This window comes from Emys orbicularis, chromosome 3 (genome assembly GCF_028017835.1).
Source record: "Emys orbicularis isolate rEmyOrb1 chromosome 3, rEmyOrb1.hap1, whole genome shotgun sequence".
NCBI classification, from domain to species: Eukaryota; Metazoa; Chordata; order Testudines; family Emydidae; genus Emys; species Emys orbicularis.
The window spans coordinates 121497531-121517876 of NC_088685.1; the positions used below are offsets into that span (position 1 = coordinate 121497531).

A 20346-nucleotide genomic window follows, 5' to 3' on the forward strand; every position below is an offset into this window, starting at 1 on the left:
AGTAAATAAAAAAATCCATTTGGGTTTTTCTTTAATTAAATTAAATAAACCTATTTAAAATTAAATTTGAAATTGACAACCTATGTTAAGAACTAAACTTACTATAATCTATTGAAACTTTTAAGTTGAATATACAAAATAATATTAAGCAATATATGTTTGCTGCCAGGATTTTAAGAAAGTCAAAGCAATATAGGGGTGGAAGTCACTGGCTAAGCCTCTAAAATCAGAGTTTGTTGAAAGTCTAAACCAACTTTTGACATAAGTAGCCCCTTCTGCAAGTGCAGAGAGAATATTTTCTTCATTTCAGTTTATTCAGCTATTTCAGTTTAATGACTAGTTCATTCAAAGTTAAGAAGCCAGTTGGGAAGAGAAAAACCAGGAGTTTGTTGTTCCCTTCTCATCTATGAATAAAAATGGGGTATGACAGGATGAGATCTGCTAGTTCTAAAATCTTCAAGGTCATGGTGACTAGATAATACTAACTAACTACAGATAATACTTCCTTTGTTTAATAAATCGGTTAGTCTTGAATGCAAACCATGTTTTGAGACACTCTTTGATGAATTTTGTTCCTTCTCTATCCAGCACATTTAAAGTAATATTTTTTAAAAACTCTGTTTGTGCACTTCTAATTGAGTTTCAATTTCCATCTGTCGCGTGGTATGCACACCCCATCCTCCTTTGGGGTGGGGCGGGGTTGTGATGCCACCACGGTTACAGTCTACCAGAGTGTCCTTAGGTTGAAAGCAGCGTAGCCCAGAGGCCGGAGTCAATATGGCGACTCTTGGAGTCAGGGGAGTGCAGCCCAAACGCCAGAGTCAGTACCGCAGACCTTGTGTTCAGGGCAGCGTGGTCTAGCAGACAGTCAATTACAGCGGCCCTTGCATTCAGAGTGGCGTGGCCTAGCGGCCAGAGTCAGTACAATGGCCCACAGATACAGGGCAGTGCAGCCTAGTGGCCAGAGTCAATACAACAGCCCTCAGGCACAGGGCAGTGCGACCTGGCAGCCTAAGTAAATATAACAGTCCTGAGGCATGGCAGTGCGGCCTAGCGGCCAGTACCTGAGGGGCTGCCACAAGAGGGGCGGGGTGGCCTGGGTAAGTGACCCCAGGCCCACCTGATTCCACCAGGCCCCAACCGAGGGCTCTAACAGTGGTGGTGTGGTCCACCACTGGGTCAGTGGGGAATCCCACCGAAACACACTGCCCTCACATGGGTCAGAGATACCACTCGCTCACCTTCCCTGGGTCACTTCCTACCACTCTTCTTGAAGCTGTAGTCCATGGGTTATTGGGGTCTCCAGGCTTCTCAGCGCAGATAATTCCCTGGGTCTCCGTTGGCCACAGCTCTCCGGTCCTAATCTCAGGATCTCCAGCTCCCGCAGGCAAGGACTGTGGCAGCTCTTCAGCTGGAGCCTCATCCAAAGGTCCTTCCTCTCCGGTAGTCAGCCTATAATGAGCTGGGCTGCCCCCTTTTATACTAAGACAGCAGTTGGAGCATGCCCAGCATGGTCTGAGGGGCAGGACTTCTGCACTCCAGAGTGTGGGGTTAACTCTCTCTTGCCCAGTGCATGGCATGTACACACCGTCACACCATCCAAAAAGAGCTTGACACAAATCACAAGTAAAATAGTAAGCATTGAGCAAATAAGAAATGCATCATTTACTGTAAAATAAATTACAAATCTGAATAAAGATAAATTAAGCTATATAATTGCTTAAGTGGATATGTATAGATATAATGTATCCTCCTGGTTAGCAAAAAGAAGCACCAAATATAATGTAAAGGCTCTATTTAGTTGCAAACCAACATGTTTTAATGATTACCAACCAATGAGTATCAACTGTTCTTTAGAAAACAACTAAAAAGTACAAATAATAAAAAATACAATTAAAACCTATGATTTAAATCAAGGTTTTCTGCTCGCTGATTTAACACGTGATTAAAATTATGATTTACATAGCTTTGATTTAAATTAAATCCACCCTGTTTTATACTCTTAAAAACTGCTAAAACATGAAATGGCCTTGTACAGATTGTACAAAAATAATGTTTCGTAATTATGGGGAGAATCTCCAAAGCAGTGCACCGAGGGCAATAGAATCTGGTATGTGCTTAGTATGAAGGATGAGGAGGAGTTCCATGTTTGGTTTATAAGTCCTGTAACCATTAAAACAATGATTTTGCAACCAGAAAACATCCAAGTGAGAAAATGTAAAATATTGCAAGTGGTAGATATGAAAAACCCCAAAACTATGAGTGGTGTAGTATTAAACTGTGTGTCCAAATATTGGAGAGCAAAAAAGTTTGTGCTAAAAGAAAATTAATTTATTCTTACAAATCTGGAATCTGTATCACTAATATCCAAGTACCAAATTCACCAACATTCACGTCCCTTCATATATACAACAGGCATTTTCAGGACGATGTGTCAATCTGTATTCAGACATCTTTGCTTTTTTAATATGCTATAGTACACAAAGGAATAAATACAAATATGCACTGGAGAAAGTAGGCTGAAACCCAATCCCGGCTTTGAAAATAACTGCTGAATAGCATTCCTAGAGAAGTAGACACATTTTGATCAGTGAAGATAACACATTGCAAAGTGACTGGTAAATATTACAAAAAAATTAAAATTAAAAGGGGAAAATATAGGTTCTATTTTGCTTTTGGTATCCTGTTCTCAGAAATGCATATACTATATATTGAAAACAAATCAAAAAGATATCAGGAGCTCAGAATTCAATGAGAAACTCTCATATTCAACTGCACAGGGACCCATCATTTAACAAGAACTGTGCTAGATCACAGATGGTATACTTCATGGGTTATGATTTCACAAAACGGGCTGCCTTCACAATTTGGTTCTCTTATATCTCACTCTTGGGAATGTAAAGGTTAGTGCTTGATTCTATAAAATTGTTTATTATGGGCTCTTTGTTTTGTGGCTTCAACATTCATCTTTTATTTATGTGAGAGTTTTTATTGTAATTATGTTTATCAATGAAGAAGAGAGAAAATTTGTGGTCATGGAGACAAAGTTAAAAACTCGATGCTGTAAAACAGAACCTTGCTTTGGGTCTCCCAGTACATATTATGCTGTCTGGTTTGATTGTAAGCTCCTCTGGGCAAGGATTAAGTCTTCTTTTGGGCCTGTTCAGCACTGAGCACATTGTTGGCATATAACAAAATAATTAGTTTGTTGTTGCAGCTATAGGATATCTGCCCGAATTGAGTGTTAAACATTCTGCAGATAGCAGCAGTGTGTTTATATTCTTTCAGTTAGAAATCCAGGTGCAGTAATTGTTAACTCACTATGAAGAAGCTGAGTGTCAGGACTGATGCAGTGCACAAGTTTAAGCCAATGCCAGAAATCAGAGAATTGAGAAAATATTATAAGAGACATTAAAGAGAGAACACTAGAAATAAAGTGATAGCTCAGTTCCAGCACTCCAAAGGAGGCATTGTGATGTGTCCTGTGATTAGATCATACCTAATCTGGTAATAGAGGAAGACAGAAAGGGACCAGCCGAAATAATTTATCTTTAATTCCTGCTTCATTCACTTCCAGCAGCTCTTTCCTGTAAAAACAACCTGGAGCCGAGAAGTAAACATTGCTGCTGTTGCAGAAAGAATTCTATTCCTGTCACACCTCTAGTTTCTTCGGTAACGGAAATCTACCTAAGAATCCAAGCAATTTTGAAATAGCCCCTTGTGTATCAGCAAAAAGAACAGGAGTACTTGTGGCACCTTAGAGACTAACAAATTTATTAGAGCATAAGCTTTCGTGGGCTACAACCCACTTCTTTAGATATGCATCCGAAGAAGTGGGTTGTAGCCCACGAAAGCTTATGCTCTAATAAATTTGTTAGTCTCTAAGGTGCCACAAGTACTCCTGTTCTTTTTGCGGATACAGACTAACACGGCTGTTACTCTGAAACCTTGTGTATCAGTTTCTGGAATAGAAAGTATGGCTTGCCTTGATTCTAACTGCTGTCCAGCATTTAATTTGTCCTTGCTTCAGGATATAGGGTATTCAGAACACATTTTCTGCACAGTCCAGGTGTGTTTTTACTAAAGGACAATGTGCAGACTGATTTGACACTCTTTAAAGAATTTTCACTCAGAAAATGCTGCTCCAGCTTCTGATACTGATAATAATGAATGGTGCTCAATGAAAGGCTGCAACATTGAGAGAAGCAATTCTCTGAACATGATTCCCATCCTAACACATCAGTACTACCAGCCTAGCTTCCTTGTCTGGAAGATGACTGGCTAAAAAACAAGGCAAGACAGTAGTAGAGGGGAAATAAAGTTGGTTTTGTGTAGGCCCATCACAACCATGTCTGTATTTTTTGTCTGAAATTTTTCTTGGAAGTCAATAAAATTTGTATTTTAAAAGACAAGAAATTTAGAAGAGGATGCCCAGATTATAGCAGTGATAATGCAGGTTAAATTTTAGGCCTTTAAAGGTTGGCATGTCCTTTTAATAAGTCTGTCCAGAGAAAATAAAGCAATTCACTAGAGTGCTATATAACAGTCACAGGAGGGGGGTGTGTATGTCATTCTAAAAAGTGATTGCATTCTTTACCTCTTCTCTTTTGTTAGAATGGGGTGTGATTGAGCAACATCCTTCCTGTTGCCTCCCTGAAGTTCCTATGGTATAGTAGTAGGGAATATTAATTAACTGTGGCTATATCCCACAGATTTGAATCAGTGATGACTGACATCAAGTCTATCAATTTCTTTTTAAAACATTATTTCAATGGAACTTTCCCTAAGGACGTGAGCTTGTGAAGTTTTTCTAAGTCCTTACAGCTCTACTCCAGCACAGTGAATAGAGCTAAATAAAATTATGTTGCTTGTCTCTGATCTTGATCTAATTTTCTGGGAACTATCTCCACACACTCTGAAATCAATGCAAATGCATCACATTAAACTTACCAAATCACTGGTTTCTTTTGTGTGGGGAGGTCTACAGCCTTCCCTAAATCTCTCCTTGGCTGCAAAAGGAAAGGCGTGTCCACTTAAGTTTTTTCTATCTCCTTCAGTAGCTCATTGGCTAGTTCCTGAGGTTTCAAGAGCTTTCCCCTTTTTTTCTCCTACTGATATATCCCCAATACTTTTGGTAACTTCCTCTCCCTTTTTTTTGTTTTCAACTCTGCAACAAAAGAAAGTTAACACTAAATGTCATTTTATAATTGCAGTAATGATCACACAGCTGTGCTTTCCTGGTATAACGCACGTCAGGATCAGTTTGGGAACTCAGCTTCATTTCCTGCCCAGATGTAATTCTGTTGACTGTTGTTATAGTAAGAAAGTACAGTTTCTTGTTCATTATGGCTGAAGTCTGACAGAGGCCTGTGAGAGATAATGAAGGCCTGGGTAAAAAGGATGTTACAGTTCTGGGCTAGCTTTGCCTAAGCTTTCAATCAGTCTTGTGTGTATATGCGTGTGTATGTGTCTATACAGATTTTTTTAACATGTGTTTTTCTTTCTTGAGTTAAGAAACATTTTCTTTATTTATGAGTATGTGAAATTCTGAGGAGGAGCTCTTACACTTAAATGAACCTGTGAGCAGCCCATAGAAAAGCAAGTGCCCACAGCGCTAATAATGAGAACTGACAAGGCAATCCTGCTGTGTTTATTTATGACCTTCTGCCTTTGTTAGCTCTTGTGAGAAATTCCTTTCTAACCATAACAATATTGCTAGAGTTTGGCACTGTGCTGAGAAATCCTATGGAGCCCTGAGGCCCACTAACTGGCAATGGTTCAGCTCATAACAGATTGGCATGATTGTTACAGTTTTTACATATTTAGTTCTTTATTTACTCCTTTACTTAATTCATAAGTCTGTTTGTTACCTTAACATGCTTATTTCTTTTGAAAAAGCACCCTTCAGAATTTGAGGGGGAGGCATGGAGGAGGCCAGCTTCATTCTTGCTATTTTTTGTAATCTTATCCAGTGAATAACTCAGGGAAGTGTGATGGTGACAAAGTTTGGTTTGATGGTTCCACAGTCAGAGCTTTTTGTAGTCACAAGGCAACTAGCATAAAAAGAGGGATGGACAACAATAGAGAAATTGTGCCTTATTTGTACAGATCTAATCCCTTCAACCTTACTGACCATCAAGGGGCTAGTACAGACACGCAGGCAACACCTTTATAAAACTACTGTGAACCAAATACTAACAGCTAGGTCATAAAATACAGTACAACTTTAATAGGATTGGCTGAATACAGTTTTTTCTTTTTCACTTGCAAATATTCTATACTGAAACACTTTCCGTTGTTTTCTCTCAGGGCATAATTATTATTCTTTCATTGTAATATAGTTGAGTACCCTTTCCCTAGACCCCTCCCCCAACCCAAGATAACGTTTAGAGACACAAGCTCATTGGAAACATTATCTGGAAGAGTTTGGGATGCTTTCTATTCTTTATGATAAGAAGAAACAGCTGCAACTTTCAAGAGTCCCATATCGCTAGGGCACTCAAAGACAAACAAAAGGTTGGTTTGCCTATTTACCACTGAACATTTTTTACTCATGGTTATTTATTTATTAAAATTCAGATCATCATTGTGAATGCTGTATTTTTACTTCTATGTATTGTATTTTTGGTTTAATGTGCTTCAGCTATGAATCTGTATTTCTACTTTCCTCTCTCTAATTGGGATCAAAGAGCACATGTAATCTTTGAAGCTGTCGGACAGAGGTTAGGTGAACACCCTCAGTGATGGGGCAGACATAATTTCTGTTGTAACTCTGAATATTTCCGCCAGGCTGCTGCCATCATTTTGTTTGGATAGAGTTTGTAAAATGTGGTTGGGAAGAGCACAATATGCAGTTTTAAAGGTGGTCTTTTTGTGACCATTGCCTTTTTCGATTTTTTTGTAAAGGTGTAAGTGATTAAAGGAAGCGTCACAACACATCCCTTCTATTAGACTAATCATGATGCTGTTTAAAATCTGAGCCCTCCGATATTTTTATAGGATTTCAGAAACCATTTAAAACTTGCATGGGAATGTCAAAGGCTTATGAATTTTACACAAATTCACTGTAAGCATGTTATATCAAAGTACCAAATTGTCCTGTAGCTAAATGATTTTATACAATATTATATCCCAGACAGTCCTGAAGAAATGAATATTTGTTATATGGAGACATGTTTCAGGATTCTGATTGATTAAGGTAGGTGGCACTATTTGCCATTTGAGAGAAGAGATCTGAACGTTTATTTTCTGCTGTTTGTTATTATTGTGTTTGATTTCACACTCGCTCTTTCTCCAGTTTACTTAATAATGAAAGGTTGGGAGGGTCTGAATGAGCAGCTTTGAAGCATAATACTTTGACTTCTTTGACTTTGTTGTTAGTGCCCCATAAACTCCTTTAACATCAGAAAGTAGAAGTGTGTGTGTGTGTTTGAAGCAGAGCTTAATTAAAACTATCTCAGCCCTTGATTGTTTGCACTTTATCAGTCATTCAACTGCACACTCAATTGGGATCACATGCTGGATTCACAAAAATGAAAGAAAAACAAAGAAGAGGTGGAAATCTTGCATGAAGATGAAAGCACAAAAGTTAATTGATGGTAGCCATTTGTTTAAGATTTAGGGTTGATTCTTCTGTGACTATCAAGAAAGAATTGTGAACCCTGCAATGGTGTTGCAGCCACCATCTATCCCTTGTCCCTCTCTAGCACTCAGTATATAAGGAGAATGGCATTGTGCTAATTATCGCTGTTTTTATATAGTTCTCTGATACATTTTTGCTTATTCAGTTTCCTGGAAAACTGTCCACCTCCTCTTAGTTTTCTGGCATATTTTTCATCTAATGTCTCCATATAAATCAAGAGTTGAAGATGAGAACTTTTAAAAAACCCAAATCAACAACAAAAGGTGGGCCCATATCATGCCTTCTGATTCAGTTCATATTGAAATCAGTGATGTTTGTATCTGTGTATTTACATTGCAAGATTAGTCCACATTCTTTCTCAACATACTCCATTCACTCTGGCCAAATTCACCTCTCTAATAAACAACCATGGCATCTTCACTGGCATTCATCCTGAATCTGACCTGTCTCCTTAACATGGCCAGGGCTGACAACCCAATGGTGTGGTGAGCAAATCATTGGCGCTGCTATCACTGTAAAGTATTCAGTGAATGTGTTGGGTTGTTGACTTATTTTATCAAATTATAGAATAAGTGACACCGCATACTAGAGCAATACTAAGAAGAAGAGATCAATAATATGATTCCATAGCAATGGATAGGCAGACTGCGAAGAGCTACAAAGGCATCTCACAAAACTGGGTGACTGACAAAATGGCCAGTGAAATTCAGCATTGATAAGTGCAAAGTAATGCACATTGCAAAACATAATCCCAACTATGCATACAAAATGTTGGATTCTAAATTAGCTTTTACCACTCAAGAAAGAGATCTTGGGGTCACTGTGGATAGTTCTCTGAAAACATCTGCTCAATGTGCAGCAGCAGTGAAAAAAAAGCTAACAGAACATTAAGAACTATTAGGAAAGGGATAGATAATAAAACAGAAAATATCATAATGCAACTATATAAATCTATGGTACGCCCACCCCTTGAATACTGAATGCAATTCTGGTCACCCCATCTCAAAAAAGATATATTAGAAATGGAAAAGGTACAGAGAAGGGCAAAGAAAATGATTGGGTGTATGGAACAGCTTCCGTATAAGGGGAGATTAAGAAGGCTGGTACTGTTCATTTTAGATATACATGACATGATATGATATGATAGAGGTCTATAAAATCATGAATGGTGTGGAGAAAATGAATAGGGAAGTGTTATTTACCCCTTTACATAACACAAGAACCAGGGGTCACCTGATGAAATTAATAGGCGGCAGGTTTAAAACAAACAAAAGGAAGTACTTCTTCACACAATGTACAGTCAACTTGTGGAACTTGTTGCCAGGGGATGTTGTGAAGGCAGGAAGTATAACTGGGTTCAAAAAAGATTTAGATAAGTTCATGGGGATAGGTCCATCAATGGCTATTAGCCAAGATGGTCAGGAATGCAACCCCTTGCTCCGAGTATCCCTAAACCTCCAACTGTCAGAATCTGTGATTGGATGACAGGAGATAGATCACTCAAAATTGCCTTGTTCTGTTCATTCTCTTTGAAGCAGCTGACACTGACTCCTGACAGAGACAGGATACTGGGCTGACCCAATATGGCCATTCATATTTTCTTATTTCATGGTTTTGTGATGCCAAGTTGCATGTACCCTCAAGGTAGAAATGAAAGCAGAAAACAGAAGCTTGGACTGGCCAGTAGCTGCTTGAGTCCTTCTATGGGCATCTGACCTAAAAGTTTATTGCAAGAGGGAGGCAAGATGGAGGCCTATAAGATAATTGCATTAGTACCTTGAGAGATGTTGTATTATTGTTTTTCTGCTCTAAAGATTTATTGTTTACTTTCAATATCAAAAAGTGCAGTTGGAAGACAAGCCCTAAATTGTACCAGTTTACAGTTCTTGTTAGACTTTATCAATTTGCTTTGAGAGCAGGGGATCATTAGTATTTATCATTTCATAAAGCTAATGTTTGTAAAATATCAACGTTTTTCATACCATTGGGAAGGTTTCTTGATGGTCCTGGAGACTTCAGGAGTCCCCTTCTCATTAACTATCAGAGAATTATGGATCACATTATGAGTGGTACTGAATACCATCTCTGAGGTGTACAGTTGACCATATTTCCTTGTGGCTTTTTGAAACTATAATGTAATTTTAGTAATTTTGATTGTCATAAAGCTCTCTTCCCTGTCAATCTGTTGCCAACACAACCTTATAGGACTACCTTCTTGACCAGCAAAAATTGTTGAAATTACAAAATCATTACATTAATTCCCGCAGCCTCTTGTTTTTCCCAGCTTGTGGCTAGTGGACTAGATATTGGTGTATCAGATTCCATTTGGGTTGTTGTGAAATTGGTCAGTTTTTTTCATATCTCTAAGTTTGCAGTAACATCTTACTCCATTTTAAAAAAAGGTAGTAAAAGAACAGCGTGTCAACATGTATTTCAAATAGTCCTTGTGACACTGAGGAATTTGCTAGGACTAAATCCTAGAAAATAAATGACTACTTTAAATCATAAAATCTAGAGGATTGAGCAGCTATGGTTCAGCTTTACCCACAAATAGGAATTACAGTGAATTTACTACTACTGCAGACTTTTTTTCCTGGTCACCTAAATATACTGAACCAGGATTATTAAAAATATTTATAAAATAAAAGCCATCTTAAAAACACAGAATCAGGAATTGGCCACTGCTCTAGGCAGGATGGGCTAGTGAAGTCTTATTTTCCTAAATAACCAAAATGTGGCCCCAATCTGTGTGGGCTTCCCATAGGGCTGTGCAGAGTACTTTTGGTGTCATTCGGGCTCCACACAGGCGGTCTACCTTTGTGGATCAGATTGCAGGTTCAGGACCCATATTTGGAAACTAATATGTACACTAGTTTTGTTCTGAACTTTGCATTTGATCGTTTAGAATCCCTTTATGTTTACTGCCTGGAAATGTTCCCGTCAGGTGGGAACCTTGGATAAAATCCTGGCTCCATTGACGTCACTGGCAAACCTCACATGGACTTCAATGGTACCATGATTTTACCCTTAGTAAAGAGAATCCATCCTGTTCAAATGGAAGCTGAATCCTGTGCAGGTACTTAGACTTTGCATAGGTTATAGCCACTGCTGACATCACAAAGACTGGGGATTATCAATTCTAAACAAAAACAAGTCATAGCATTGATTTTTGTTTTTAAAGAATTTGCTCACACATGTTCCTGGTTGCTGAAGTTAATACTGGACTTTAGGGGGGGGAATGATTCTGCATTTTTTGGAATCTGTTCATCATAACTTTTCAAAAATAGTATTTGACCCTACAAGAACAAAGCAGGATGTCTGAGAGCACAGTTCATTATTTGGGGTAGTTTAGGGCAGTGGTTCGCAACCAGGGGCACATGTACACCTAGGGGTATGCAGAGGTCTTCCAGGGGGTACATCAACTCATCTAGATATGGATGAAATTAGGAATTGGATATTAGGAAAAACGTTTTCACTAGGAGGGTGGTGAAGCACTGGAATGGGTTACCTAGGGAGGTGGTGGAATCTCCTGCCTTAGAGGTTTTTAAGGTCAGGCTTGACAAAGCCCTGGCTGGGATGATTTAGTTGGGAATTGGTCCTGCTTTGAGCAGAGGGTTGGAGTAGATGACCTCCTGAGGTCCCTTCCAACCCTGATGTTCTATGATTCTATGATATTTGCCTAGTTTTACAACAGGCTACATAAAAAGCACTAATGAAGTCAGTACAAACTAAAATTTCATATAGACAATGACTTGTTTATACTGCTGTATATACTATATGCTGAAATGTAAGTACAATATTTATATTCCAATTGATTTATTGTATAATTATATGGTAAAAAATGAGAAGTAAGCAATTTTTCAGTAATAGTGTGCTGTGTCACTTTTGTATTTTTATGTCTGATTTTTTAAGCAAGTAGTTTTTAAGTGAGGTGAAACTTGTGGAACACAAGACAAATCAGACTCCTGAAAGGGATACAGTACTGTACTCTGGAAAGGTTGAGAGCCACTGGTTTAGGAAACCCCTGAGATTTATAGACTGAAGGAAAAGGGTTTCCCTAGCAAATGGCCCACATTTCACACCACTTTATTTACTGTCACTAAAATTAGTGCAAGAAGCTAAAATTTTGCACAAAGTGAGCTACTTTGGTTTAGAAGTTTTCGTGAATAGATTAGTGTGTACAGGTACAGTTTTGACAGTTAAAATGAGAATGAATGTGTAATAAGTGGAATGAAATGAAAATGTCTGGAATACCATGACTAACTGTATGTGTAGAGTGTCTTTAACCAAACATTAATTTAGCAAAGCTCAGGTTTGTCCTGCACATGAATTTAGTATATAGAACAGATTCCCTGTCGTGGTAGAATTTTCTGAGACAGAAAGTTGGTGAATCAGGCTTACTACCAGAGACCTAGGGCTTTCCCAAAGAAACTATTTGTAATGGAAGTGATCTTGGCTGCTTTGCCTCAAATTAACCTTGAATTAACAATATTTGTAGAAGGTTCCTTGTCTTTTGGCCATGAGTGTGTTACTTGGGCAAGGAGCCACACTGATAATGTTGAAAGCCACTTGTACAGCCTCACTTTTAAAGAAGTAGGTTGGCTGATTTTGTTTTTCCAGTTATGATGAGTGGGGAGGTACAGGTGGGAGGTATTCCATGTGTCTTGTAAGATAAGATTTTAAGGGATGCACTTGGGGTATTTTTGACATGACTGGATAAGGATTACAACATATATAGTTTGGAAAGAAGATACCTGCTCGGGGAGCCAGCATTAGTACATGAAAGGTTTTTCCTCATGTTCTCCATCATTCCTGTGCCTGTATATTTTTCCAGTTGCACAGGAAATCTGAGGCTGTTAGCTCACTTGCTGTCTAGACAATGTGACCAGCGGGGCCTTTGGAAGACTTCTTGAAACACACTATTATAGGCTGCTTTGTGATGAAAAGAGGTCTTACAAATATCTTGAAATTTAAACAGAGCTATTGTGGCGTTTTTCTTTGTGTGTTTGTCAGCCAAATCATTGGCTCAAAGTTAATCTCAATTACAGAGCATATTGTTCGTAATCCCCTCTAGTTCCAAAACAATAGTGAAGTGTGTGTATCTACTTGTATTTGTTATATATATATATATGAATGATTTTACTTTTAAAATTGTTGAGGGGGGTATATTATGTAGCATTCTATCTTTTTTAGCAATGCCATCTTTAATACTACTAAAAGACTGCGAGAAGGCTTGAATTTATTAACTGTGGCTTCAGTCTCAGTCCAGCCTGAGCCCAAAAATCTACACTGCAGTTTTACAGCCTCGCAGCCAGAGTCAGCTGACATGGGGCAGCTGTAGGTGCAGCGCCGTATTATTGCCTAGGCCGACAAGGCCTAGGCCTAGGCCGGCAAATTTGCAGGGGCGGAAGCTCCCCTCCGCGCCCCACCCCCCTGCTCCAGCTCACCTCCGCCTCCTCTACAAGCGCGCCGCCGTGTCCTGTTTCTCTCCCCTCCCAGCGCTTGCGCCGCGAAACAGCTGTTTCGAGGGGCAGGGGAGGAGGGGGAACGCCGCGCGCTGGGAGAAGAGGCGGGGCCAGGGGCGGGGATTTGGGGAAGGGATCCAATAGGGGAAGGGAGGGGGCGGAGTTGGGGCAGGGACTTTGGGGAGGGGGTTGGAATGGGGGCGGGGAAAGGGCGGAGTCGGGACGGGGCCAGGGCGGCAATTATTTCCCGGCCTAGGGGCGGCAAAATTATTAATCCGCCACTGTGTAGGTGTTTAATTGCAGCAGAGTCATACCTTACGTGATGTGTTTTTAGTGTTGAGCTGAGAATGTCCTAATGCTGTCAAACTAATTGTGTTTAGAATGTTGCTAGCTTCCAGGATTATTATCAAGTTATTGCAGTCTCATTTTTGTTGTTGGGTTTTTATATTTTTTGGCTCTAGGAATATTCCTTGAGCGAGAAGGATTATTATATAATATATGTGTATTTATGTATTGTGGTGTTTCCCCTGTGCTTCATTGATGAGTAACCTTAGGTTTCCTGGCTCCATATGAGTAGTTTACTTCCTACACCTTTCCCTGCTGGCTGTGTTACAATTGTGGATCGGAATCAAGAATGGCTCTCCTGTCAAAGTCTGATAAGATTGTACCACCGGGAAAACATATCATAATCCTAAACACAATGTGATCCTATTCATTTTAGCTCTTGTACTTGTCACATGGACAAGAATAAAGGTGGTACATAGGTGGAAGGTGACGGGAAAAGGGAAGATAGTCATAGATAACACACTTACCTAAGAGGTATAAATTCTGCACAGGGACAGCTAGGTTTGTAATCAAGTTTTATCTAGAAACTAGCTTTGAGAACTGGTTGGGATGTCCTGAATAATATAGATACACACATAGATAATGTAGCATTTTGGTATGATTTGGTAGCAGAAGATATAGGAAATTGCATTTCATCCTTTATTTTTCTTTAGACCTGGCACCACATTCTAAAACTAAAGTAAACTGTAGATAACACTAATAAGATTATGCTACAAGAATCAAACCTGTGTAGCAGAAGATTTTTGGCAAGAGTAGGTTTGCTGTGCTTTATTCCAGGAAATCAGAGCCTTACAGATGAAGTCTCTGAAAAAGAGACAGAATTTAAGGCATGCCTTGGGGCATGGGGACCTCAGCCCCTTAAAAGAATCCCTGCAATTACCTAACCTGCCAGCTTTCCAACAAGATAAATGGAACCACTGTAGCTTGAAGGTGCCTTGGTTTGAATGAGATGCAGTAAGGTCTCTCTGTTCTTTACAAGCATCATAGATCTGATAGTACTTATAAAAGAATAGAGTTGGTGCCCTGCTGACTAAATTGTCCTCTAGAGAAGTATTAGTTACAGAGCTTCTTTGTTAACTAGGCTGCATGCTTAAACCACTGTGGTACTTCTCTTATTAGCAGGTTTTTAAATAGCTTTGCATATGGATAAGGTGTGTGTGTTTGTATTTATATAATTTACATATAAAAATGTATGTGCACACATAATGTGTATACCTGTAATATGGAAATTACATATTACTTTATTACTGTTCTGTTACTTGGAGGAACAGCAAACATTAAAATGCTGCTGACATGAGAACAATAAGATCTCTGCTCTTACTGTCTGTATACTGCATGCATTCTCTTCTGTATGTAATTTCCTCATGTACCTTTTTTTTTTTTTATAACAAGGCTGCACTTATTCTTGCATTGCATGTAATGGGGGATGGCAGGAGGAGGTCACAAGGTACATATATTTATGTATATATTTCTCTAAAAAGCAATTATCGAATAAAAAGAAAAAAATCACAGACAACTCCATGGCAAGTTAACGAAGTATGGATGGCTGACTTGTGTTCCCTCTTTGCCCACTGTAACCTGGACAGCCCTGTGGATAATATAAGTCTATTCACTCTTGTGAGAAAGCTTACATGTTTATCTGTTTTCTTGCTTGGCAAGACACACATTGTTGCTATGATAACATCCCTGACAGTGTGGCTAAATGAATTGCGAGGTGTGCATGTACAATATCCAGTCCTGCAAGGAAATCCTGCTGTTTGTTCAGTGTGTGTGGATCATGTACGGGAGTGGGGTCAGTCAGGTCAGGCTGAAGTAGTGTGTAGTGCAGTTGAAGCCTGTCTGTTGTTTGCATGCTCTCTCTCGCTCTCTCTGGACATAGTTTAGCTCTTTAAGCAAAGTGGCATCACATGAGCGCCCCCCCCCCCTTTGCTTTTATGAATGAGCTGCATCAGGTTTGTGAGGAAATCCCTTGAAGGCATGCACTTGAGGAAATGCCTGGGACTTGTCACTCACTCCTCCCCCGTGGGGGATTAACAGAATGAGAAGTCGTAATGCAACCTGATGGAAAAAATGAACTTCACTCGTGTCCTCCGCCTTCTTCCCCCTACACATACACACTCAGCAAGCCAAAGGTAAATGGTGATATTATGGTGAACTCTCAAGTTTTGCCTTGATCCCTGAACTACAAATCATTTTATCATGCACAGTATTACCCGCTTAATCCATTTTTTTTTTTCATGTAGCCAAATTCTGCTTGGCTACATGAAACAAGTGATTTTCGATCCAAAAAATGTTATCGAGTCTGAGCTGTTGTCTGGGCGAAATGGTCTCTCTAAACACAGAGTTGTGTATGTATATATCTTGTACCCCTTGGGTACACAGGATCTGTATTCATTGTGAACTGCTTCTATTCTGCTAGATTCTGTTTTCAGTTTTCATTATGTGTTTTTCAGCAGCATTTGTTTTATCAGCAGTTTCTGCTATATTTGTTACACATTACGACAGTAATCATTTGCTTCTGTTTAAGGGTGCGCTATATTATGCATGGAAAAGCAGTAATTACTTACCTATTTGTCAAATATACTCCTGTTTAAGAATCTCTATAATTATTCTATACTGTATGAAATACCTTCATTACTTGCTTACACTTTGTACAGACATTAATAGTTTTTAGAACAGACAAAACAAAAACAGTTTATTGCCAATTACACTATTATACCGCTATTTTCAGGGGGTTGCAACTTTACTATAAAATCAGTGCAGTGTTGACATACAGGGTCAGATTATGAATATGGATTCCCATTTTTACATGCACAATGAACTACACCTACAGTTTTGTGCTCAGAGGAAAAAGCATTAATATCACAGGTGCAAAGTTGTGCCCACAGAAATGGAGGTCTTATTTGAATTGGAAAGAAGGTTCATAAAGTGTCATGTTGCGAGCAAATTTGGAGCAAAAATGGAGGGTCAGGCACAGACAGTAGTCCTCATTATGTGCAAGGAAGAGTAGAGTCCAGCATGTTGGGTGTTTTCTGTACTGGTTGAGGTTTTAAGACGCTTATTTTGCACTTAAACTCATGCAACTTGGAAGTGAATTATAGTTTTCAAAAAATTCTAGTATTTTTAGAGGGTGAGTCTTTTGTAAGGGGGCCAGTAGGCGATGGCAAATTTGTTACATTTAAGGATACTCCTTTGCAATCTGGCCCAAAGTATTGAAAATTCAACAAAAATATTATTGAGAGTTTCTTCCTTTGCTTATCAAAAATTTGGCTGATGTTTGTACATGAATAATTTGTCCCTTCATCAACTCTCCCCCAGATGGAGCAAGATTTTCCACACCTTACTCATGTGACTAATCATGTTGGCTTCAGTGGAACTACTTATGTGAGTAAGATTAGAACCATGTGAGTAAGATTAGAACCAAATGGGTAAATGGTCTGTCATACCAGTTATTTAATCTGTTGAAGACTTTGAGGTCATGAGATGACGTAGGAGATGACCTATTTTAAGTGTGAAATAGCAAACTCTTTTATTTGCACCTTACTTAGCTAATAGAAGTATCAGCTTGCCTCCTAACATATACCTTACAACCTTAAAGTATTTGTCATTGTGTAAAAAATCCACAACATTTTGCAATAGTTGGGTTTTCTCAGTGTCCATTAAGTATGAATGCTTACACAAGGGCTTCCTCCAACAGAAGGTTACTGAACTTTTGGGAGCTCCCACTTCTATTGAAAAAAATATTTTCTATTGAAAAAACACCTCTACCTTGTTGCAACATTTCTAGTTGTTTGACATTTACTAAAGTCCAATCCTGAAGAACCAACTAAATTAAATAAAATTTAAATTAAATTAAAAAATTAAATTAATGGAGATATCCTATCTCCTAGAACTGGAAGGGACCTTGAAAGGTCATCGAGTCCAGCCCCCTGCCTTCACTAGCAGGACCAAGTACTGATTTTGCCCCAGATCCCTAAGTGGCCCCCTCAAGGATTGAACTCACAACCCTGGGTTTAGCAGGCCAATGCTCAAACCACTGAGCTATCCCTCCCCCCTAAAGGGTTTAGCAGGCCAATGCTCAAACCACTGAGCTATCCCTCCCCCCTAAACTAACTCCATAGGGCTTGAGCTTCAGTCAAAAGTTAAATTGGTATCTTAAGTACAAGTGATCATGACTTGATCAATTTATAATGTGTAAACAGAGTAAAGTCCAGGCCAGTAATATATATACCTGGTGCTGTAAAAGGACCAATTTCACAGAGCTGAATACATTTATGAGCTATATTAGGTTGGAGGAAGAATTTAATCAGAAAAATGTTAAAGATAATTGGGAATTGTTTACAAACACTTTACTAGATGCCCAAAAAAACACAATTGAGGAAGAAGGTTGTATTGGTTAAAAAACTGACCTGGTTAAAAGGGGGAAGTAAAGACAGCTATAAAAAGTAATATATATATAGAAGAAAGGGGAAGTTAATAGTAATAAATATAAATCAGAAGCTAGAAACTGTAGACAATTTATAAGGGAAGCAAAAGGACACAAGGATAAATCTAGGGCCAGCAGAGCTAAGGACAGTAAGAAGGAGTTTTTTAAGAAGATTAGAAAAAAAAGAATCATAACAGTGATATTGATAAATTACTAAATGGAAGTGATAGAATTATCAATAATAATGCAGAAAAGGCAGAAGTGGTCCATAAATATTTCTGTTCTGTATTGGGGAGGGGAATATTACGTAGTCATATCATATGATAACTCTTTGCATTCCACTAATATCTCAGGAGAATGTTAAACAGCAGCTACTACAGTTAGACATTTTTAAATCAGCAGGTCCAGATAGATGCATCCAAGAGTTGTAAAAGAGCAGGGTGAGGAGCTTGCTATATCTTGGAACACTGTGGAAGTTTCAGAAGACTGGAAGAAAGCTAATGTTGTGCCAATATTTAAAAAGTGTAAACAGGATAACCAGGTTATTATAAGTCTGTCAATCTGACATTGATCCCAGGCAAGATAATGGAGTTGCTGATATGGGACTCAATAAAGAATTAAAGGAGGGTAATCTAATTAATGCCGGTCAGTATGGGTTTATGGAATATGGATTCTGTCAAACTAACTTGATTTTTTGTATGAGATTACAAGTTTGGTTGATAAAGGCAGTAGTGTTGATTTAATATACTTAGACTTCTGTAAGGCAGTTGACATGATGCTGCACAACATTTGATTAAAAAATTATAATGATATAAAATTAACATGAAACACATTAAATGGATTAAAAGCTGGATAACAGATAGGTCTCAAAATGTAACTGTAAACAGGGAATCATCATCAAGCGTATGTATTTCTAGTGGGGTCCTACAGGGATTGGCTCTTGGTCATAAGCTATTTAACATTTTTATCCATGATCTGAAAGAAAGCACAAAATCATCCCTGATAAAGTTTGCAGATGACACAAAAATTGTGGAAGTGGTAAATAATGAAGAGGACAGGTCACTGATACAGAGCTATCTGGATCGCTTGGTAAGCTGGGCACAAGCAAGCAATATGTGTTTTAATATGGTCAAATGTAAGTGTGTAGGTCTAGAAACAAAGACTGTAGGCCATACTTACAGGATGGGGAACTTTTATATCCTGGGAAGCAGTGACTCTGAAAAAGATTTGGGGGTTGTGGTGATTGGTCAGCTGCACCTGGGCTCCCAGCTGTGGCCAAAAGGGCTAACGTGATCTTTGGATGCATAAACAGGGAAATCTGGACTAAGAGTAGAGAGGTTATTTTGGTATTGGTGTGACCTCTGCTAGAATACTGTGTCCAGTTCTGTGTCCACAATTCAAGAATAATGTTGATAAACTGAAGAGGGTTCAGAGGAGAGCCACAGGAATGATTAAAGGACTGGAAAACATGCCTTATAGTGATAGACTCATGGAGTTCAATCTATTTAACTTAATAAAGAGAATATTAAAGGTGACTTTATCACAGTCTACAAGTACCTACCTGGGGAACAAATATTTAATAATGGGCTCTTCAGTGAAGTAGAGAACTTTATAACATGATCCAATGGCTGGAAGCTAAAGCTAGATAAATTCAGATGTAAAATAAAATAAAGCATAAATTCCTAACAGTGAGGGTAATTAACCATTGGAACAAATTACCAAGGGTTGTGGTGGAGTCTGCATCGCTGGACATTTTGAAATCAAGATTGGATATTTCTCTGTGTGATACACTCTAGAAATTTGGGGAAGTTCTATGGTCTGTGTTATACAGGAGATCAGACTAGATGATCACAGTGGTCCCTTCTGGCCTTGGAATCTAGGAATCTAAACCTTTTGGGCTTGTACCCCCAGCCTTCAGGTGATTGAAATTTTTAGTTAACTAGCATTCAGATAAGCGAGGTTTGACGATATAGGGAACACTTTAGGCACCAGTGGCAGTGCAGCCATATCTGAAGTGAAACACAGCAGCTGTTTAACAGTGTATAGCAACATCATATAAAGTATTCCCTCTAATTTTTCCCACCCATGTGTGGAATGAATTTTGTTATGTGCACCAATTTGGAGGTGATGTGTGACACATCACCTTCATATTGGTGCACATAACAAAATTCATGGGGTGGGGCCGAGGGATTCGGAGTGTGGGAGGGAGCTCAGGGCTGGGGCAGAGGGTTGGGGTGTGAGGGCTAGGGGTGCGAGCTTTGGGGTGGGGCCAGGGATGAAGGTCTCAGGGCTGGGACAGAGGGTTGGGTGCAGGGGGTGAGGGCTCCGGCTGGGGGTGCGGGGATGAGAGGCTCAGGCTGGGGCAGAGAGTTGGGTACAAGGGGTGAGGGCTCCGGCTGGGTGTGCGGGCTCTGGAGTAGGGCTGGGGATGAGGGGTTTGGGGTGCAGGAGGGTGCTCCAGGGCTGTG

The 20346-nt window shown here is 39.2% G+C and overlaps 1 protein-coding gene across 3 annotated transcripts in view; it reads left to right on the forward strand.

Moving 5' to 3' along the window:
* Nucleotides 1-20346, forward strand: part of ARID1B (AT-rich interaction domain 1B) — a 412174-nt gene that overhangs the window by 262501 nt on the left and 129327 nt on the right. The window lies entirely within an intron of this gene.